The sequence below is a fragment of the Giraffa tippelskirchi genome, chromosome X (genome assembly GCF_054371585.1).
Source record: "Giraffa tippelskirchi isolate mGirTip1 chromosome X, T2T-mGirTip1v1.2.pri, whole genome shotgun sequence".
NCBI classification, from domain to species: domain Eukaryota; kingdom Metazoa; phylum Chordata; class Mammalia; order Artiodactyla; family Giraffidae; genus Giraffa; species Giraffa tippelskirchi.
The window spans coordinates 136,319,804-136,343,504 of NC_137289.1; the positions used below are offsets into that span (position 1 = coordinate 136,319,804).

General features: G+C 39.3%; 1 pseudogene across 1 annotated transcript; it reads left to right on the forward strand.

Moving 5' to 3' along the window:
• The first annotated feature begins 12,883 nt into the window (after positions 1–12,883).
• On the forward strand, positions 12,884–15,605 carry LOC145535774 (CD63 antigen pseudogene; annotated as a pseudogene). Its single transcript, XR_014075493.1, has 2 exons — positions 12,884–12,937; positions 14,794–15,605. The product of XR_014075493.1 is annotated as a CD63 antigen pseudogene (transcript).
• The last annotated feature ends 8,096 nt before the right edge of the window (positions 15,606–23,701 follow it).

Consider the following 23,701-nt stretch of genomic DNA (forward strand, 5'->3'; position numbering starts at 1 on the left):
ACAAGAAGGACTCATATAATGTACCCTTAAGAGTGGTTTTCACTTTCCTCTATTCCTTATCAAATTTCCTGGCCTCACCTCCCATATAAATGATTGCCCTTAAATCTTTTTTAGGCTCTCTTTTTAGGGGAACCCAAACCAGTGTGGTCTCCTTACTTCCACTTCTTCCTGATACCCATGTACCCACAATAGTCTTGAACCATTACTTTCAGACATCACTTGCTACCCTGCACAGAAATCCCTCAATCACTGTGCTTAGTCGTTCAGTTGTGTCTGACTCTTTGCAACTCCATGGACTGCATCCCACCAGGTTCCTTGGTCCATGGGGATTCTCCAAGCAAGAATACTGGAGTGGGTTTCCATGTCCTCTTTTCTAGGGGAATCTTCCCAACCCAAGAATCAAACCCAGGTCTCCCTCATTGCAGGCAGATTCTTTACTGTCTGAGCCACCAAGTAAGCTCAAGGATACTGGAGTGGGTAGCCTATCCCTTCTCCAGGGGAACTTCCCAACGCAAGAATTGAACATTGCAGGCAGATTCTTTACCAGCTGAGCTACCAGGAAAGCCCCCCTCAATCATTAGAGTTGCCTGATTTAGTAAAAATAAAATAAAATAAAATTTAAATTTCACATAAAAAACAATTCATAATTTATTAGTTTAAATGTGTCTTGTGCAATATTTGGGGCATATTTACACTAATGCATTATCTGTTGTTTATCTGAAATTCAAATTTGACCAGACATCCTGTATTTTATTTGGCAATTCTACCAGTTGTACTGTTTTTAAAAAGCCATCTAAACTCACATCTTGTCATTTCTGAGTCTCCATAATTTGGCCCCCATTCTACCAAGAGAACTTACTTTTTCCAGATGCAAGCTCTCCCTTCCAACTAGAATTTGAGAGCAAGAGGATTTAATCATCATCAGTATAATTGTATTTCCTTTGCTCTTCTGAAGTGCTTCACTGTTTTCAAAATACTTACCTATACATTATCATTTTAGTCTTTCTCGACACCTACATGATATAGCTTGGACAGGAATTTTAATTTTAGTTTTAGAACTTGTGAAAACTGAACAAGAGCTATGAATTTGCCTGAGGTCAATGGGTGGGTAGTGAAGAAGGAAGCTCAAATCCAGGCTGTCATCTCCAAATGAAGTGCCTCTTCTGAGATATCAACTTGCTTCCTATTTATTTTACAGAGTAGAAAGCAGGCATCTGGAAGTTAAATGAATGAAGCAGGGGACAGTCCTAGTTCTCCAATATTTGATGATTGGCAAGTCACTTACTATGAAATGAAGCTTTGTGTGCTCATCTATAATATGATGCTCTCAGAGTTGAAAATTTTGTGTTCTGTAGTATCTGACTCTATAGTTTGTCCAGGTTCAGGCAGCTAAACAATTTAGAACTGAGAATAGAGCATAGCCCACTGAGAGCTTGTCAAAAACAGTCTCTTCGACATCTCTGTTCTTTACATATTTTTCCTGTCACATCTTGTACTAGTCCAATCTTCATAAAGAACTAAAGTATTTAATGTAATTTGTTCTTATGAAAAAATGTTCTGTTCTCTGCACTTGAATTTAAATGTGGGCAATTTGATTGTTTTATACTCTAATGGAAGCCACACTAAATTAAGTTGCTGTTGGTTCTTGATTAATTTGGCATTTTTCACCCTTTCTCTGGAAAAAAATTGATTCTCTATCCAGGGTTAAGCAAAGAAAAATTATCTCAAAGTCAAATATTCATTATAAATTGTGTTTGTCGATCTTGTTTTTAAATAAATTAAACAAATTACCAAAGAACGGGACCTCTTTCCCTTTTCTCTGGCTAAATGAGAGAATGCTTACTTAGAACATTAGGGAAAAAAGTTTTTGTAATAGCAGAGGGAAGGAAATCCTATAACATAGTTTGGTTTCCACCATGAATTTGGTTATCACCATAAACTTTCCTACATTTTCCTAACTTCCTGTGTGATGAGTCATGAGAAAGCATGTGACGAGGGTTAGGTTTGGATCCAGACGGATATAGGCTCAACTGTAGCACCACCACCTACCTGTGTGGCCTTGAGCAAGTTACTAAATCCCTAGGAACTTCAATTTCATCTTCCTCATGAGGTTATATTAAGGGTAAAATGATGTGGTATAACTGTTCATGGTAAAAGGAGAGAACCTGTGTGCTGTGCCCACTAGATACCTCATTAGTATGAACTCATTCATAGGTATTGATAACTAATCAGATTTCAATTATGAAGTAAGGCTTCTAGAGAAGAGGTAAGTGACTGGTTATTTTAGGGGTCAGTCATCCTTCTCTTGGTGTTTAGTGCCTCCTATCCCTGCACATGGAAAAGAATGGACTTCATAGGGCTCCATACTTGCAGCCAGATTTGACACATTGTAGAGAATATATCATATACAAAAGTGCAATTCACAGAAGACAATATCTTTTTCTGTCTTCATGGTCTTCTTTTGGTTATCACCCTTTTCTGGATGCAGTGCTTGGAGCTTCCTTGGGCCTGGACAGACTCTCTGCTCACTGACATAAGTACTGCTGTCTGCCTCTTAGAGGGATCCTTATTATGATTCTTCCAGGCCTTGGAGGTACTCTTCCCCAGCAAAGTTTCCATTCTTCCACAGGGTATCATCATTTTCCTTTCCTCTCTCCCTGGAAGATCAGTGAAAATAACCAAGAAAAAATATATACGCACTTCACTGTGAACAAACATGCCACTTCTCCCAGGAACATAAAATTATCTTTGTCTCCCTTGGAGTGTATTTTCTCAGTTTCATTTTATGACCATGCATCTCACATGGTCCCCCTCAACCCATATGGCAACTTTCTACTCTGGATAAAGATCCGTTCCTCTGTGTAAGAACCAGAGTCATTCTTGACAAATAGAGATATCCAATCATCACTGTGAACTAAATGCCTCATCTTTCCTCTGGATCCAGACTTTCCTCTGGATCCAGATCTACATGTCACAATAATCTCTTTGCCAAGTGATTTATTCAACCCCTATTTGAACATTTCTTTTTTCCTTCTCTGGTTACTCATAAGAGACATTTGCTTAATGTTGATTGCTGTTTGGTGAGTCAGCTGAACTAAGATGTTGTCCAAGGGCAGCTTCCTCTTCTACCAATTAACTTGCACTGTTCTTTGTTCCACAGTATTTCAGTCTGTGATACCTGGAGAATACTATCCCTGTGACCCCCTTACACACAGGAACCTCCTGGTCTGTGCATGAGTATGCATGTATATACAAACATACTAACAAACAAAAGTGAACCTCCAAGAACACCTTGAGTAAAACAAGAAATCTTTGGGAAAACATCTTGATACTTTTTTTATATATAAATATATTTAAAAAAACACCGTGGGGAGTAAAACTGAATAGAAACTTAACTCTGTTTAGGCTTACAAGTGGTTATACCTAATAGAAAAATATATGAGGCTATAAATCCTCTTGGTGGTTAAAAAATGAGAAAAAAAAAAAAAAGGGTGAACAAACCCTTCTTTGAAAGTCTTTCCTATTGCCTCTGATTGAGAAAATGATCCTTTTGGAAGAAAGTGAAAGTGAATATATTTTGTTTGGCCAAGGGCCATCACACATCAAATGATCATCTTCTCGAAACCTAATTCATTTTTTGTGAGGAAGTAAGCAGCAGTGGCCCAGACACCTTCTTTCACATTCTGATGAATCGACCTTGCATGCCTATGAATAATCCATTTCTGCCAGAGCATTTCTGAATTTGTAATTAAGACAATGTAGTTAAAGATGTACAATGATTTTTTTAAATTAATCATTCTTCAGTTGTGGGATAAATTACATGTAAATGTCAATTAGTTATAAAAGGACAAAGGCTATTGCTGAGATGGTGTCAGAGGGACACTGCAGAAAGCAGACCCTAGCACAGTGGTTTTTGAACTTTTTTATAAAGCCAAGAGATAGAATGTAAAATCTCAGTACTTAAAACAGTTAAGAGTATCTGCTGGAGCTGTATTCTTGCTGGCAGGGGTTGAGTGAGCCGGGGGCAAAGGGGCGGGTAGAGAGTGTGGGAGGGGGTTGAATGAGATAGATAAGACTTGCACAGGGATGGGGTGACCTTGTGGCCTCTCTCTCTTCTCTTTCTCCACCCCTTTCTCAAGCCCCTCAACAGTCTTGAACATCTTGAGAGGATAGTTAAGATTTCTTGGAACATAATTTGAAAATTAATGGCAGAGTATAAAACACATGGACTGAAGCAATTGATGAAGTCTTACTCTAATCCTGGCCCCAAAATATAAGCTGTATGAATCAGTGCAAATCATCAGAACTATCTGAACTTTTTTTTTTGCATCTGTGGAATGGAGTTGATGCTAGAACTGGGGTAAATGAGGTATCACTTATAAAGAGGTAAGTAGACATGCCTGGCATATAATAGTTGCTCAGAAAATGGCAGCTACTGTTATTATCTAGGGAAAACACTTAAGTTTGCACTGTTGCTCTAAAGAAGCTCAGTGCTGGGGGTTTCTGAAGAATTTTGTTGTTCAAAAACTGTGGTTTACTTTGGGCATGGTGATGGCCAAGGAGACAACCTTTCTACCTTTTATGACTTCTATCAGGTGCTTTAAGGATCCCAGTTTTGACAACCCAACACATGAGAGTATTTGGGGGGCTTTTTCCTCTGCTAATTTGGGAATGTGCCTTAACATGGAGGAAGAGTTAAAAGTTTGAGGAAAAATGTGGATGGAGATTAGAAGACACTTGCTGCCAAGAAGTATCTCTTGCCCCACAGGGCCAGTGTTTTTGGGGGCTAAAGGTGAGAATCCCCAGAAACAGCAGCTCTGACAACTTCTGTGCTTGGAAGGGATTTAGAAATCAGTTAGTTTGACTCATGCAAAACTTGGCGACTCAACAACAACAACAACCCCATCTTATTGGGCAGTAAACAGAAAGTGGCAGGAGGAGAGGAGGAAGAGTGCGAAGGTAGTTTCTGAAATGTAAATTCCTCTGAGTAGGCACACCTGTTGGTGGCTCAGTGGTAAAGAATCCCCCTATAATGCAGGAGACATATGGGGTTGCAAAGAGTCAGTGGGACTGCGCAAGGGAGCACAGAAAGGCAGACCTGTTAAGTCCTTAACCCCTCATTGTGAACTACTCTGGTGTTTGTGGTGTAGGGTGGGGGAAGGATCCTACAGGCTGGCTTGGACCGAGGTGCTGCCAAGGTGGGCAAGGAGGGATCTTGACAGTGAGGCCCAGTTTCAGGCCTTCAGGCTGAGGGAGCTGAAAATGAAAAGCTGGGAAAAGGAGTCATTATGAAGTGATTTTTGCCATCTCTGTATCCTCAGTGAAGCTGACTGTGCTGAGCATGCTGAGGGCCTCAGCAGACTCAGTGAGGGATTGATTGAAGCTCCTGCCTTCACTTGTCTCTTTCCCCTGATTCTGTCTAAGCACCGCCTCTAGCCCTAAAGGGGAAGAAAGTAGCTGGAACTCACTAAAGCAACACTTCTGTCATCTACTGAGGATGGAGGAATTGGGTATTGGTGGTAAAAGGAGGGGAGGGAAGTTAAAAGTTAAACAAGTTTTAGAAAGTTTGGGATATGTCTCCAAAATGCCAAACATCACCCCTCTCTTCTTCATGCTCTTCCCTGCACCCTCATTCCCCAAAAAGGCCAAGACTGAGATGGGCCAGGAGTCTGGCATGTGGAATCTCATTCTTTTGTTATAGACTGGTAGTGGTGGTGCAATTTAGGAGCTGAGTAGATTGTCACTCCAAAAAGTGTTTTTCTGCTCCTTGAGAGTTTGGTCTGGAATTGGGACTGAAGCCTACCTCAAGAAGTAAGGACCTTCCAAGTTGGGAAGCCCCAGCAAAATTAAAAGCTCAATTGAGGTCCAAACCAACCTTCCAGTGCTGTCCAACAGAAAAGTTCTCTTCTGTGTTGTCCAAAACCATAGCTGAATGTGGCTCTTAAACACTTGAACTGTGACTAGTAGGAATGAGGAAAAAAGTTTTAAATTTTATTTGCTTTTAATGAATGTAAATTTTTTTGGCTTTTTTAAATTTTTTAATTAGTTTATTTATCTATTTTTTAACTTTACAATATTGTATTTGTTTTGCCATACATTGACATGAATCCACCATGGGTGTACATGTGTTCCCTTCCCAGAACCCCCCTCCCACCTCCCTCCCCATCCCATCCCTCTGGGTGGGGGTGAATGTAAAATTTAAAATGTCTACATGTGGCTAGTAGCTATTGAGTTGGACAACACAATTTAGGCACCTTTCCAGCCCTCTCCCAATCTCTGTCATCCTGTGTTTTCAGTGGTCACCACTCAAGGTCCTAACAAAACCGTGTGGTTGATTTTGATGATATCAAATTAAGACATCTTGAAAAATTCTTTCCAGGAAGTTAGAATTGCTAAAGGAAAGCTTTTTCACCTTTACAAATGGATGGTATTCCACACATCACATAATTTATTTAAAAAGTTTAAGTTCAGAACTAGTAAGATACTGATGTGCTAGATTTGGGTCTAGGCATTTAACCTCCCTGAATCTTTGATTCTTCAACTGTAAAATAAGGTGTTTGTACTAAATGAACCTGAAGCCCTTTCCTAGCTCTAAAAAATGTGATTTGAAATAGATGCTATGATGGTGAAAAAATTATGTGTTCAAAGAAATAAAGTTATGGAGATGGCTAACATTTTGGATAAGACTATTACAAATTTAGTAATAAATATGAATTCAATATAATTACAAGGAACACTAGTAAGACATAATTCTTGCTTTGAGGTAGAAAGTCTGAGAATGACTATTTTCTTAGATGGCACACTGTTCTCACTGTCCATTATAAAAAAAAATTCCACTTATTGATTCTAATGAAGCCCATAAGTTTAATCTACAATTTTCTGTAAACACTAAAAGATGTATTACTTTGAATTTGTTCACATAGCCCTTTAATAACTTTTAGAAAGCCACTGAAAAGCAAGAGTTGATCATCAAAGGAATCACTTCCTAGCTCTCATGAGGAAGTTACTTTGATCTCAGCCCTGGCGAAGACACACTGGCTGCACTATCAAGAGCATAGTTTTCACATCAGTGCATATCACCCATCATCAACCCAGACACCTTATGACCCCACATCAAAAGACAACCGGAGCTCAACCTCTTTAGGGAGAAAGAGCTGTTTTTACAAAAGGTCACCAAAAGTGATTAAATGAAATGTTTTTAGCACCAAACATGCAAGTACACCAAAGACCAACTGCAAATATTGGCCACACCAGCCCTAGGAAAGAGCAAATCAGTAGTTAATATATTGCTTATGGAGAGAATTCTACAATATGTGGTTCTCAGACAACATTCTGAAAAAAGTCTTTCCATACCCTGGGATTCACCAGAAACCCAGGAATTCTAAATAGTAGCAATAAAAAGCTAATGATTATATAGCACTTCCTATGGGCCAGACACTGATCTTAGTGTCTGGTGGTAGAATAAGCTTGAGTCATCATAAACAACATGAAAGTTTGGCCCATTCACACTGAACACAGACTACTTGGCCAATGGTACCATCAAAGCACTGCTTAATCAAAATGCTATAAACTTCTGAAGAGATGGAATGCTATATGCAACACAATTTGCTTAAATGATTTTGTAAACTATACTGGAAATTACTTAGGGATCAAAAAGTTACCAACATGGATGTGGCATTTTCCTTCTCTTATCTGGAGAAAATAGGCTCAGACAATTGGGGAAAGTGTGGCGGTGTCTGTCATAGTCAATAGGGACCATGGTGCAGGCAAATAAAGGAGACAGTGGTCTTTGAAGCATTTCAGACTGGTGAGCCCCTCCCACTGGGACTTTACACCTCAGTACCCCTTAGTGATGTCTTAGAATCGATTGGCTTGTTCACTGTTCTGACTTCCCTTTTTTCAATTGCTAGTTCTTTCTGACTAACCTTAGAGAATGTCATGAAAAAGAAACTTGTCACCAGTAACCTGCATCTTTTAACAGGCCCTCTTCTGGAAGACAGTCCTTTAAATTCTCATCTTGCTTTCTCCTTTCACTTTTGCCTTGCTTATTAGTATCTTTTCATCTGTAACCAAAACCACATTTTTTGGATTATATTTTTAAAAAGTTACCCTCTTAAAATCCATTGTATAAGCTTCCTCAGAATTAAGAAATTAAGGTTTATAGTCTGGCAAATCAGGATTTGAACTTACTAGTGGATAACCTTAGTACTTAATACTTTATATATTTCTATTCCCTATTCTCAATGAAATCTGGTAGTAAAAGCAGCTTCACATACAGTGGTGCCCTTGGTTCACAAAGACTGCTGAATGTTCAAGAATTTTGTGTGTTGGTTATTAAACAGTGTCATTGTTAAAAAATTAAATTATATAAATTTATGCTTAAAATTATATTAAGACAAAAATAATGAATGCTCAAAACTCATCACTTCCTAATTATCTTGTTACATTTTATCATCATCTGTGATTTTGAAGTTAAGTGTACTGTATCAGTGTAGTGGAAAGTGAAAGCGAAAGTCTCTCAGTCTTGTCCGACTCTTTGCAACCCCATGGACTATACAGTCCATGGATTTCTCCAGGCAAGAATACTGGAGTGGGTAGCCTTTCCATTCTCCAGGGGATCTTCCCAACCCAGGGATTGAACCCAGGTCTCCCACATTGCAGGTGGATTCTTTACCAGCTGAGCCACGAAGGAAGCTCGAGAATACTGTAGTGTATAGCCAATCCCTTCTCCAGCATATCTTCCCAACCCAGGAACCGAACTGGGGTCTCCTGCATTGCGGCAGATTCTTTACCAACTGAGCTATCAGGGAAGCCAAGTATAGTGGAAGTAATACATAAATGGTGTGCTTATATATAGTACTGCACATGTCTTCCTGCTCCTGCCCATGTTTAGTTGGAAATCAACCAGAGTGGAAATATTTACACCATGGAAATTCAAACACTACAAATCAAGGCTTTTGGTCCCTTAGAATAGTTGCTTGTAACCGTTTGCCTGCACACCACTGCTCATGTATGTGATATAAGAATTAATATGAAATAATGTATAAAAGGTGCTTAAGTACGTAGCTCATAATAGGTACTTAATAAATGATGATTCTCATTAGTACTGTTATCAATCAATCAGTGAATCAGTTGTTTATTATCTAATTCAATGCGCTGGAAGATTTCTTAGAGTATATAAAAATTCAGTACTGTGATCTGTTTCCATGATGATGTAGATCTCAACTTGATTAACGTAATAGCTTTATCTACAGCTTGTCCTAATTTTGATTAGTGATATACCTTTTACAGAAATTTTAAAAGGTTTGTGAGTTTTAGTATAATCCATTGATTTGTCAGAGAAAGAAACAGAGAGTTTCAAAAGCCTAGTATTTTGCCCAAGATTCCACAGGCCTCTAGTAGTAAAATGGTAGTAATATATGTTATCAATGTATCTTATAAAGTCTTTTGACACCTTTCATAGGTGGATGAATCATTTATTAAGGGTATGAACCAGATGGTTTGTATTTTTGATATTTATGATGTCCTTATGGAAACTAGAGACAACACATATAATAGAAGTTGAAACATAAAAGTACCATTGTAAATGAAGAATGGCCAAGTGTTAGCAATATTATATAGTTCAACCTAATACTTTTAACATAACAAAGTGAATATTCAAATTGATATGATCTTTACTTTTCTTTCCCACTCCTGTCTTACAAACATAATCTGATTAAGATAAATTCAGTCACATACCTGTGAGCTACAGATGTTTAAATGAGAATTTGTGGAATGATTTGGCTATGAGAATTTTATGGTTTCTTTGCTAAAAAATGATACTACGCTACATTGTGAAACAAATATCCCTAAGCTTTAAGATGAAGAAGGAAGACAAATAGTTGATACAAGTTTGTGTGGAATTTGTGTCATTTTCTGGTTTGGGTTTAAGACCAAAGAATGGCTAAATTATATGTATTAGCCTAGGCTTTAAAAAACACTCGCCATATAAGCATTAGCTTAGAAAACCCTAAATTGCTTCAAAAAATGGTCAAGCCAAAATAGAAGAAAATCCATGGTTTTGTGCCCAATATACAATTACACAATTACAGAATTTATATGCTTGCAGTTGGAATTACAAAACCTCCTTAATGTACTCAAGTGTGGTCTAATTGCTTACTAATAAAAGGGGTGAAACACTCTCTAATTAGATAAATACCTTTTATAGCAATCTAAGTAAACACAGTCTGTTTGCCAGAGGGTAGCAAAGAGTTGGGAATGTGTGCTCAGTGCTTCTTTTCACCCTGCTGTTCCTGATTGGGCAAGGTCAGTCTGGAATGCAGGGTTCTTGCCCTGAGCTGCTCAGCATTCCTGACTAACAGCTCTAATCAGCAACTCCTTTAGTCAACAGCATTCAAGAGATGAAAGGAAGCAGTAGTTTTAATTTTTTTTTCCCAGAAAATTGGAGTCAAAATAGTAATTGACTCTTGTTTGTTTTTCCAATATGCCCTCTGGAAATAACCTCAGGGTCAAAGTAGTTCTAGGAGTCCCTCTACTCTTTCCCCCAAACAGAAACTAGAGTGTTTCTGTTTTCATTAGTTTCTGCAGATCCTACTTTGTTTTTGTTGCTGTTTTTGTTTGTTTTGTTTTTTGTTTTGCTTTGGGTTATGGGCTCTTATTCTGAAAATCTTGAGAAAGCAGCTGTCCTCTTGTTAGCAAGCTGAGTTGTAGAGCACTGGAAAGTGTGGTCATAGTAGTTATAAAGCCTGAGTTCTAGTCCTGGGTCTGTTACTAATTCGTTATGAAACCTTGATCACATCACTTGAATTCAGAGTACATCAGCATTCCCATCTGTAAAGTAAGAAGCTCTTGTATTAGCTAGAAGGCTGTGATTCTAAGGGAGAAAATGTTGAGGCTTCCTGTATCCATTTATACAGAGAAGCCTTTCTGATACCTTCAGAAAGAGAGCACCAATCTCTTCCTTTTAATCTGGTTGTCTTGTGCACACCCTTATTTTTCTATTTTTCATGCACAGCTCTCTTAGCAGGGATATGAGACCCTTCAAATCAGGAACTGTAATTTATTCAACCCTGCTGGGGATGTAGAGCAAGCATAAAACCACAGCCTTTATGGAAGAAGGGATGAGGCTGGTGTACTCTGAATTGCTGTGAGGCAAGAGTAACACAAAGAGGAGTGAGGAAGGGAACACAAGTAAGTAGTCTATTCTTTTGGGTGTGCTGGGCTGTATTTAGGAGATAAATTGTGGAAACATGGTAGCAAGAGAGAAGTGACTCAGCAGAAGAGAGAATTCCAAGATCAGAAACTTGTTTCTTAAGAGAGTAGTGCTAGTTTCCTTAAAACAATAACAACAAAACTTAACAAAAACCAAAATAAAACAAAACCTGCAATTTTTCTTATTGTAAAAATAATCCACGCTTACTGTAGAAAATTTGGGAGGTAAAATGAGGACACTATCAACCACAATCAACAACTATTTATTTTCAGTATCTTTTTCTAAACATCTTTTTGTATACATACTATTATATTGAGTAAGCTATTTTATACCTTGACTTTTCACTTGAAATGACTTAATTTAAATTCTACTTTATGAATGTACCATAATTTGCTTAACAATTCCCCTACTGTTCCCTATTTATGGTTTAGTCATTAAGTCGTGTCTGACTCTAGCAACCTCATGGACAGTAGCATGCCAGGCTCCTCTGTTAATGGGATTTCCCAGGCAAGAATACTGGAGTGGATTGCCATTTCCTTCTCCAGGGAATCTTCCCAAACCAGGAATTGAACCTGGGTCTCCTGCATTGCAGGTAGACTCCTGCATTGCAGGTGGATTCTTTACTGACTGAGCTATGAGGGAAGCTCTCCCTATTTATAGTTTTTCTCTATTATGAGTATTTCTGTGATGAATGTTATTATTTATTTATTTTATTGAAGTATAGTTATATTAGTTTTAGGTGTACAGCTTAGTGATTTGATATTTTTATAGTTTATACCCCATTTAAAGTTATTATAAAATATTGACTATATTCCCTGTACTGTACATTATATTCTTGTATCTTATTTTATACCTAGTAGTTTGTACCTCTTAATCCCCTTCCCCAGTCTTGCCTCTCCCCACCACCCCTCTCCCCACTGGTGACCACTAGCTTGTTCTCTATCTGAGTCTATTCTATTTCTGTTTTGTTATGTTCATTTGTCTATTTTTTTTTGTTCTACATATAAGTGAAAGCATACAGTATTTGTCTTTCTCTGTCTCGCTTACTTCACTTAGCATAATACCCTCCAGATCCATCCATGTTGTTGCAAATGTCAAAATTTCATTCTTTTTAATGGCTGAGTAATATTCCATCGTATGTATATGTGTGTGTGTGTGTGTGTGTGTGTGTGTATTTCACATCTTCTTTATCCATTCATCCATGATGAACATTATTATGTGATAAATTTTCTTGATATTTTTGGACAATTTTCTGAGAAGAGATTTCTGAAAGAGACATTGCTAGGAATAAAGATATAAAAATTTTAGGAATAAAAATATAAACAAACATATAAGAAATATATAAACACACATAAACACATGTGTTCCCAAATTATTTCCTAAGAAAGTATTATCAATTTTCACTTTCACCAGAAGGGACCATATGTATACATTACAAATAAGAGCTGTCTGAGGTTGAAATGCTCTATCACATTTAACTGAATTATTTTGGCCCCTATTGTAGAGGAGTTTCCTATGAGGGGAAGTGGAACTGAATGACCCAAAAGGTACCTGCCATCTACAAGAGTCACTGACTAAAATCAACTGAACTTCTACCAAGAGAACTGGCTATCCAGTTCTATTGGCTCCCCAAGAAGTTGGAATCTCAACTCGATTAAGTCACAATGCTCGCTGCTAAGGATACGGTCCCTGTCCTTGAAGAACTAACTGTCTAGTGGAGTGCAGGTATTAAATAATTAATTTCAATATAATGGTAACTGATAATACCTGAGACATTTTCAAGGTATTATAGGATCTCAGAAGAGTCCCTCAAGCAAAGAAAGGTGGGGAAAACATTGTAGACAAAAAGAAACAACATTATCAAATGTATGAAGGGAAAAACATGGATTGTATGTTCTATGTGTGTGTGTGTCTACAAGTCATTAAGTTTTCTTTAAGGATAAAGTATTAAGTGGAAAATGGTGTAAGCTTGTAGGATAGTCAGAGGCTAGGTCATGGAGGGCTTTATATGCCATACTGAGAAGCTTAAACTTTCTTTAAAAGCAGTGGAGAAATATTTGAGGTTTTAGAGAGAGTGATGCAGTCAGATGTCATGATAGATAATGTTTCTGACTGTGGTGGAAGAATGGATAAATTTTTAATGAAGCAAGACCAGAAGCAAGCAGATCTGTTAGGAGACTTTTGTAATATCCTACTGAGGAAAAGTAAAAGCTTAAATCAGGGCAGTGGCAGTATGGAGGAATGGAGGGGAAGGAAAGGCTCAAAATTATGCTGGATGTCAGTTGGGCAGGATTTGATAATTGATTGAATGTGAGGGCTAATGGAAAGAAAATACTGCATAAAAAACAAGATAATAATAATAGCAAAGAATCAGTGCTCAATAGGTTAACTGTAGACGAGAGGTCCAGCCAGAAACATCACTCTGGCTGAAATATGAAGAATGGGTAGAAGGGGTAAGACCTAAGGGAGAACAATATGGAGGCTGCTGGAGTAGTCCTCGTAATAGATGGCAGTGACTGCATTAATGCATTGCCTGTGAGGTGGAGAGAAGTAGATTGATATGAAGGATTTTAAGGAAGTAAGAATTGAAGAATTGACAGAGCTTTTCGATGGATGGGATGTGGAGATGAAGGAGAGAGAAAATTGAAGGATGATTCCCAAGGTTTCTAACTTAGGCAACAGAGAGGATAGTGACACCATTTATTTGAGACAGAAAACTCCAGGAGAGGAGTGTGTTTGGGCTCTATTGATGAGGTTAATTATGAACAAATTGAGCTTCAGTTCCGGTGAGACATGGCACACTAATTCATTTATTCATTCACTCAACAAATATTTACTGAGTACCTACTATATGCCAGGTACTATGCTATATTCTGGGACTAGAGCAATGAAGACAGCCTAGTTTAAATTCAAGTAGACATGTTGAAGAGCTTCCCAGGTGGCACTAGTGGTAAAGAACCTGCCTGCCAATGCAGGAGACAGCAGAGACTTGGGTTCGATCCCTGGGTCGGGAAGATCCCCTGGAGGAGAGCATGGCAACCCACTCCAGTATTCTTGCCTAAAGAATCTCCTGGACAGAGGAGCCTTGTGGGCTACAGTCCATGGGGTCACAAAAAGTAGGACAAGACTGAAGCAACTTAGCATGCATGCACAGACATGTTGATATTTGAATGAAGCTAAGGATGAGTTTAAAGCTAAGTTATAGGTTTGGGACTCACTAGTGCATGAAATCATTTGGAGAGTCTCTAGAAAATGTTAATATGTGGGGCAGTTTGAGGAAGAGGTACCAAAAAGAAAGCTGAGAGGTAGTGGCCAGAGATAGGAGGGAAATCAGGAAATGTGGTATCACAGAAGCCAAGAGATAAAAGTCATTCAAAGATGGAGTGGTGAATGTTTCTGACAGATCAGAAACGAGGAGAAAGTCACTATCCATTGGATTTAGTGACAAGGTGCTCATTGGTGAGGTATGTGGGAATATCATCAGAATGATATGAGCAGAAACCAGTTGCTGTGGGTTTAGGAATGAGTAGGAAAGGAAATGGAGATGGACTTTGTAGATAATTTTTTTCCCAAAATTTTAGCTATATAGAAAGACCCTGAGCCAAGGCAAGAGCAGCGCACAGCCTTCTGGAGCCAAAGCCTGACAGCCATGGCAGTGGAAGGAGGAACAAAATGTGTCAAGGTCTTGCTCTGTGTTCTTCTGCTGGCCTGTTGCATCTGTGGAATGGGACTGATTGCTGTGGGCCTAGGGGTCGAGCTCGACCCGAGTCAGACCATTAAGTTGGGGGCCATCCCTGAATCCCTGTTGCCCATGGTCGTCATCGCAGTGGGTGTCTGCCTCTTCTTTGTGGCCTTTGTGGGCTGCTATGGGACCTGCAAGAAGAACTACTGTCTTATGATCATGCTTGTCATCTGCTTGTTCCTAATCATGCTGGCGGAAGTGGTTGCGGTCATCGCAGGCTATATGCTTCAAGACAAGGCGATGTCAAAGTTTAATAAGGACTTCCAGCAGCAGATACAGAATTATCCAGAAAACAATCACATGTCATCTATTCTGGACAGGATGCAGGAATATTTTAAGTGCTGCAGGGCAGCTAACTACACAGACTGGGAAAAGATCCTGCTTATGACCAAGCAAGTCCCTGGCTCCTACTGTGTCAGCATCACTAAAGGCTGTGGGATTAATTTCAACATAAAGGAGATGCATGCTGAAGGCTGTGTGGAGAAGACTGGGGGCTGGCTGAGGAGCAAAGTGGTGATTGCAATGGGCTTGAGCATTGCCTTTATGGAGGTCCTGGGTATTGTCTTTGCCTGCTGCACTTTGAAGAACATCCGAAGTGGCTCTGTAAGCGGTCCGGTCTCTTCAGCCCGCTTAACCAGGAGAGCGGGGTAGTATACTCCAGGTTTTTCAATTAAACGGATTATTTTTTCAGACCAAAAAATGTGTTTCAATTATAAAAGGGGAAAGTAACATCAATAATAGCTGGAAAAGGAATGTGGTGCCCAGAGTTACACAAACTGCAATGTTGAGGACACAGTCGTTTAGACTACCAAATCTGTCTAAGACTTCTCATCCCAACTATTAATACAAGGAGTTGGGGTTCAACTACAAAGTTAGAAGAGTCCACACAAAATCACCCTCACTTCTGACACCAACTGTAGCTTTGAGAGTTCCCCAAACAACCCTAAGCTTCAATAATTTACCAGAAAGATTCACAGAGCTCACTGAAACCTATTATACTCATAGTTTATTACAGGGAAAGGATACAAATTAGAACCAGCTAGATAAAGTAAATGATATGTAGGACAGAGTTTGGGAGGGTCATAGGTGAAGCCTCCATTGTTCTTAGGATGTATTACCTCCCCAGTATTAATGTGTGAAAATATGCACGGAGTATCGCCAACCTGTGAAGCTCACCCAGCTGTGGTACCAGAATTTTTATTGGAGGAGCTTCACTATGTAGAAATGATTGACTGATTGGTCATCCATGTGGTTGAACTCTGTCTCCAGCTATCCACTCCCAGAATATTGGGCTGATTTCACATGGTACTAGGGGCCCACTTTGAATGACAAGGACAGTCTTATCACTTGGGAAATTCCAAGAGCTCAGAGTTTACTTCCCAGGAGCCAGGGATGGACATACTTCTTTTTGAGAAGGTCAAGGTCTTTGTTATACAATGGAATCACGTGAGGATTTTTGGTTCTATAGTTATTTAGTCTTGTTTGAATGAATTAGCCTTGAGAATGTTTAAATGCTGATTAGTAATTGAGAACTTCAAGATTAAAGATAGAGGGCAGAGTTAAGATGGCAAGATTCTTGAGAAGGTAGGAAGGGATGGATTCAGACAACCAGGGAACAGAGGCATTAGCCTTCCCCTACATAACAGCAGGGAAAGATGAAAGGATGAGGACTGACTTAACAGGACATAAGAAAAAGTCTTGACTAATGGCCTCTAATTCTCTGTGAAGTAGGAAGCAAAATCATTTGTTGAGAAAGTCAGGAGTATGAGCAGTTGGAAATAGTTGCCATGGAGCAGGAAAACCCAGCAAGCTGGAAGGCCTGAGCTAAGGGTCTCTTTGATACGTTAATATTGATGACCAGAAATTTATAGTGGTGCCAATCTGCATGGTTTCAAAATAAGTACAGTGGTGTGGTTCAGGCTTAAAGGATTCTGAGGAAGAAATTCAGAAATCAAATTTTGCAATCTTCCCAGTTATAGGACAAGAAGAGTGAAGTCTCTAGTAAAGCAAGGAGGTAGGGAGAATATCTGGAGACAAGTTAGAGGTTAACCTAAGCATGACCTAAGCACCTTCCAAAGACCCTTCCTCCAAATATCATTACCTACAGGATTAGGATGTCAACATGTGGATTTGGGGACATCAATATTCAGACCATAGCAGGTATGATTATTCTCATTTTAGAGGTGAAGAAATTAAGGCTCAATATGCTTTGGTAACTTAACCTAGGTAAAAGATTCAGCAGCAGATATAGGATTTGAACCCATGTCTTAACAGAATTAATCCATAGCACCACAGAGACAGGAGGTCACTATTTACATAAGATTTCAGTTCAGAAAAACTCTTCACTGCTTTTATTTTCTATATTTAGAAATGAGTATTTTAGTTTTTTATTACTATTGTTTGGGGAACAGTTGTTTCTATTTTGTTTCCCTAGCTTTTAGTAAACTTCCCTTTGAAAATATTAGCCTGCCTCTTCTTTGCTGAAGTAGATGAAGAAAAGATGTTTTCATTTTATTCCAATTACAGGGAGGAGTGAGTGCTCAGTCACTAGCATAGCTGTCCCACTCAGCTCAGCCATCATTATTCTGAAGCTCATTATTGCTCAGACCTTGTAAAGTTTGGTTTTACTGAGGAATCCCATTCATTATTTAGGGCATGTAGCAAAAATAGATTCTGATGAGTTAAATATAGAAAGTCCAGGCCATCATCTAGATGTCAGAGTCATAAAGAAAATGACAATGATTCATAGAGTGTCAGAACAGGAAGAAATCTCAAAAACCACCCTGTTCACTTCGTTTTACACATACAAGACCCGAGACCCAGAGTGGTTAAGTAATGTTCCAGAGGTCTCACTTAGGTAGTATGGAATAGACAGAGCCAAATCACCTGATTAAACTTCTTTTTTCTATCCTTAACATCGCAGTGGCCAAAATTTTGTTTTGTCAGATTCCTACTCTCTGACTCCTCAAATCCAAAGTTCTTTTAATGTCTCTGACTGCCAAGGGGGCCATACAAATATTGGTCTCTTTTTTTGTTCTGTTGCTAGATTCAGTTCAGTTCAGTTCAATCACTCAGTCGTGTCTGACTCTTTTAGGCCCCATGGACTGCAACATGCCAGGCCTCCCTGTCCAACACCAACTCCAGCAGCTTGCTCAAACTCATGTCCATCGAGTCAGTGATGCCATCCAACCATCTCATCCTCTGTCATCTCCTTCTCCTTCCGCCTTCAATCTTTCCCAGCATCAGGGGCTTTTCCAATGAGTCAGCTCTTCGCATCTGGTGGCCAAAGTATTGGAGCTTCAGCATCAGTCCTTCCAATGAACACTCAGGATTGATCTCATTTAGGATGGACTGGTTGGATCTCCTTGCAGTCCAAGAGACTCTCAAGAGTCTTATCCAACACCACAGTTCAAAAGAATCAATTCTTCAGGGCTCAGCTTTCTTTATAGTCCAACTCTCACATACATACGTGACTACTGGAAAAACCATAACTTTGACTAGACGGACCTTTGTTGGCAAAGCAGTGTCTCTGTTTTTTAATATGCTGTCTAGGTTGGTCATAGCTTTTCTTCCAAGAAGCAAGCATCTTTTAATTTCATGGCTGTAGTCACCATCTGCAGTGATTTTAGAACCCAAGAAAATAAAGTCTCTCACTGTTTCCATTGTTTTCCCATCTATTTGCGATGAAGTGATGGGACGAGATACCATGACGTTTTTTGAATGTTGAGTTTTAAGCCAGCTTTTTCACTCTCCTCCTTTCCTTTCATCAAGAGGCTCTTCAGTTCCTCTTTGCTTTCTGACATAAGGGTGGTGTCATCTGAATATCTGAGGTTGCTAGATTAGAAACCAGGAAACTTCGAAGAAGAGGGGTAGAAGATGGGTGATAGCTTTTATGTACCTCTTCTGCCTTTTCCCTTACTCCTTCCTTTTCATTATTTTACCCCCAAAGATGTTTTCCAATGCTGGTAGAAGGGTTTATGCTTGAAGGTGTCTACCAGATATATATTGTGATAGTTTTAGAACATGTTCCTGAAATTCTTAAATACTCCTCAAGAAGCAAAGTCTATATCCTTTACCCTTTAATATGGGCTCTGTGAATGCTTGACTGCTAGATTGTGGCAAAGGTGAGAGTGGCTCAGTTTCTGGGCCTGGGCCTGGGCTTTAAGAAATGGGCACGTTTTATTTTCTGTCTCTTGAGATGGTCATTCTTGAAACACAGCTACCATGTGTGAGAAAGCCAGCAACCCAAGGAGAAGACTCAGTGAGCTGTAGCTGGCAGCCATCACCAACTTGCCAGTCACATGAGTGAGCCTCTTGTCTTCCATGCAGAGCTCCACCCAAATTGCTGATCTGTGGGCCAATATATGGTTATTGCTGCTGCAAGCCACTAAATTTTGTTTTGTTTTGGTAGTGATAAGGGGATTAAGTAGCAAAAAATAACTGGAACAGGTATTTCTACAAAAATGCTATATAACAAACCACCCCCTAACTCATTGGCTTTAAATAGCAGTCATTTGTTCTCACAGATTTTCAGGTCACCTAGGGCAGCTCTACTCCATGTGTGCTCATTTGGAGGCCAGTCTGAGGGGCTATACTCCCTAGGACAAGCTCTTCTCATGAGATGGCAGGGGTCCAGGAGGAGAGTGAAAGACACAAGGTCCAAGCTCAGAACTTGCCACTGTTGCTGCTGCCAACATACCATTGGCCAAAGCAAGTCACATGGCCAAGCCCAAAGGCAGGTGGTAAAGAAATATACTTTCTCCCTGTAATCAGAGGAGCTGTGAAGTGACACAGCAAAGGTGGGAAACAAGAAGGAGTGAAAAATTTGGAGCAATTGTGCAATCTACCATAGTGAATAGAACTCAGCAACTTTGGGCTGAAATATCTCTGTTAATTTTAAAGCATTAATAGATTCTCTGAGATCTACTACCAGGATGTTTTACTGATTTTAGAAAATTTAAGAATAAAATTAAAGTAAATTCAAGAAGAAGAAAAAAAGAATTAATATGCACATTTTTAACCTTGAGTGGGCTGAGAAAAATACTTAACTAAGGAAAAACAGCTACTAGAAAAATGCAATTGCCTTTGTTTCCTGCCTAAACTGCGCTGTGCAATATAATCTGGAGATAATCTTTTGCCTTTGTAAATCAGATTCTCTCCAGGGAAGTGTTTATTGCATTCCCAGTAAAATCATGGGTTTCCCATGGGGATAAAAATACTATCTTTGGGGAATAGCATAATAGCATATTAATCTTCTTTGCCTCTCTATAGCTATTGAAAATTAAATTGGGAAGCTAACTTATAGTCTTTGAATGTTTCTTTTTTAATTCTAATTTTATATTGGAGTATAGTTGATTTACCATGTTGTATTTGTTTCAGGTGTACAGCAAAGTGATTCAGTTATACATATATGTATACCCATTCTTTTTCAGATTCTTTTCCCATATAGGTTATTACAGAGTACTGACTAGAGTCCCCTGTGCTATACAGTAGACCCTTGTTGATTATCTATTTTATATATAGTAGTATATTACTAATCCCAAACTCCTAATTTATCCCTCCTCCCACCTTTCCCCTTTGATAACCAAAAATTTGTTTTATAAGTCTACAAATCTGTTTTGTAAATGAGTTCATTTATATAATTTTTTTAGGTTCCACATGTAAGTGATATCATATATTTATCTTTGTCTGACTTAACTTCACTCAGTATGATAATCTTTACGTCTATCCATGTTGCTGCAGATGGCATTATTTCATTCTTTTTATGGCTGAGTAATATTCCATTGTATATATATACCACATTTTCTTTATCCATTCATCTGTTGATGGTCACTTAGGTTGTTACCATGTCTTGGCTATTGTAAATAGGGCTACAGTGAATATTGGGGTGCATGTATCTTTTCAAATTATGGCTTTCTTCAGAAAATGTCCAGGAGTGGGTTTGCTGGGTTATATGCTAGCTCTATCTTTAGTGTTTTGAGGAACCCTCATACTGTTCTCCATAGTGGCTGCACCAATTTACAGTGCCACCAAAAGTGTAGGAAGGTTCCCTTTTCTTCACACCCTCTTGAGCATTTGTAGAGTTTTTAATGATGTCCATTTTGACTGATGTGATGTGAATGTTTCTTTTTAGAGAATCTGATTTTAGCTAACATGGAGCTACATTTCCCAGAATTCCCTTATCTGCATAGTTTTTTGTTAATATGGATCACTAGAGACATGTTGGGGCTTCCCAGGTGGCGCAGGGGTAAAGAATCCACCTGCCAATACAGGAGACACGGGCTTGACCCCTGGATCGGGAAGATCCCCTAGAGAAGGATGTGGCAACCCACTCCAGTATTCTTGCCTGGAAAATTCTATGGATAGAAGAGCCTGGCAGGCTACAGTCCATGGGGTCACAAAGAGTTGGACACAGCTGAGCACACACAGAGACATTTTGGGTAAGATTTGAATGGTGGAAATAAAGCAACATACATATTCTTTTTTATACTTGGAAAGACAGTGCATAGTCACAGTGCTCTTGCAATGCCCACATGGTGTTGCTGATCTGCTAGCTCACCCTCTTGGTGTGGGGCAGCAGCTGAGTTCACAGCTCCTCCAGGTCCTGCCAAATGCTCTACAGCTTCTTCAATCCTAAGACAGTGTATGCAGCTTCTGCGACAACAGTAAGGTCTCCTTCCTCTAACTACCTCTTCAGCTTCTCTGATACCTGCATCAAGTCTGTGTTCAGCTTTGTGATAAAGGGTGTCAGGTTCTCCTTCATGTCAATCCATCACTGACTACAGGCTTGAGAGCAGTTAGAGACTCATACAAGTTCTAGTTAGTCCTCAACTTCCAGCTTTCCTTCTGGGCTGCCTGTTCTGCTGAATTTAGACCCAGTGCCTGGTGCAGAAGCAACAGCCAAACAAAAACTAATCAGCTTCCTTGATTATATAAGGTCAAATTCCTATAATAAATTTCTTATTTAACATAATTGCTTACGGTTTTGCTTCTCTGATCAAACACTGACAAATACAAGTTGTTGTTGTTCAGTCACTCAGTCATGTCCGACTCTGCAGCCCCATGGACTGCAGCATGCCAGGCTTCCCTGTCCTTCAACATCTCCCGGAGCTTGCTCAAACTCATGTCCATTGAGTCAGTGATGCCATCCAACCATCTTGTCTTCTGTCATCCCCTTCTCCTCCTGCCTTCAATCTTTCCCAGCATTGGGGTCTTTTCTAATGAGTTGACTCTTTGCATCAGGTGGCCAAAGTATTGGAGCTTCAGCGTCAGCATCAGTCCAGTGAATATTCAGGGTTTATTTCCTTTAAGATTAACTGGTTTGATCTCCTTGCTGTCCAAGGAACTCTCAAGAGTCTTCTCCAACACCACAGTTCAAAAGCATCAATTCTCCTGCACTCAGCCTTTTTTATGATCCAACTCTCACATCCATACATGACTACTGGAAAAACCATAGCTTTGACTATACAGACCTTTGTCGGCAAAGTAGTATCTCAGCTTTTTAATATTCTGTTTAGGTTTGTCATAACTTTTCTTCCAATGAGCAAGCATCTTTTAATTTCATGGCTGCAGTCACCATCTGCAGTGATTTTGGAGCCCAAGAAAATAAAGTCTGTCACTGTTTCCATTGTTTTCCCATCTATTTGCCATGAAGTGATGGCTGCCATGATCTTTGTTTTTTTGAATGTTGAGTTTTAAGCCAGCTTTTTCACTCTCCTCTTTCACCTTCATCAAGAGACTCTTTAGTTCCTCTTCGCTTTCTGCCTTAAAGGTGTTGTCATCTGCATATCTGATGTTATTGATATTTCTCCTGGCAACCTTGATTCCAGCCTGTGCTTCATCCATCCCAGCATTTCTCATAATGTACTCTACATATAAGTTAAATAAGCAGGGTGACAATATACAGCCTTGATGTACTCCTTTCCCAATTTTGAACCAGCCCTTTATTCCATGTCCAGTTCTAACTATTGCTTCTTGACCTGCATACAGGTTTGGCAAACAAATACAAAAACCTTATGTGAAAACTCAACATGATTTATCTTTTATAATATTTTTTTTTCCAAATACCCAAGTCTTTTGGCCTATAGTAAATACTTACTAGATGTCAAGTACTTTGGTAGGCAGTAAAGGAAACAAAATTAATAAGATAGTTGATTCTTGCCCTGGGAAGCTCAGTCTGGTCCCCATATATATTGCAGAGTTATGTAAAGGAACCAGTAGCACTGTTAAATACAGGGAATGTTATTATCCAACTCCTAGAACAAACCTGGTTGCTCTAGTGACTTCTCTGTAACCTGTGATATGTGTCTAGGTACAGTGGAGTTGCCTGACGACATGTGTATAACACTAGGGAAAAGGGTAACATGGTACTTGGTTGCTGTGACATCCCAGTGACATGTCACAGTCTTAAGCAGCCTGGAAATTTAAAACCAATCTTTCCCATGCCCAGAGCATAATAATAGAAACTATATAAAAATAGTATTGCTAATAAAATAATATAGGTTGAGAGGGTAGAAATTCAGCTTTCTCAAAGGAGCAAAGGAGATGATTCCCATGTATCTGAGGTCTGGTAGCAGAGAGGTGAGGGGCTGTGCATGCTGCAGGCTATGGGGAAGTTCATCACCAAACTTAGTGCCCCTGGGAGGAGATGCAGATACCACATGACTTACCTTAGTAGAGGAGGAAGAAGCTGTGATGATGCAGTTCCCTGTAGCAATGTCTTCTGTACACATATTTCTAAAGATAAA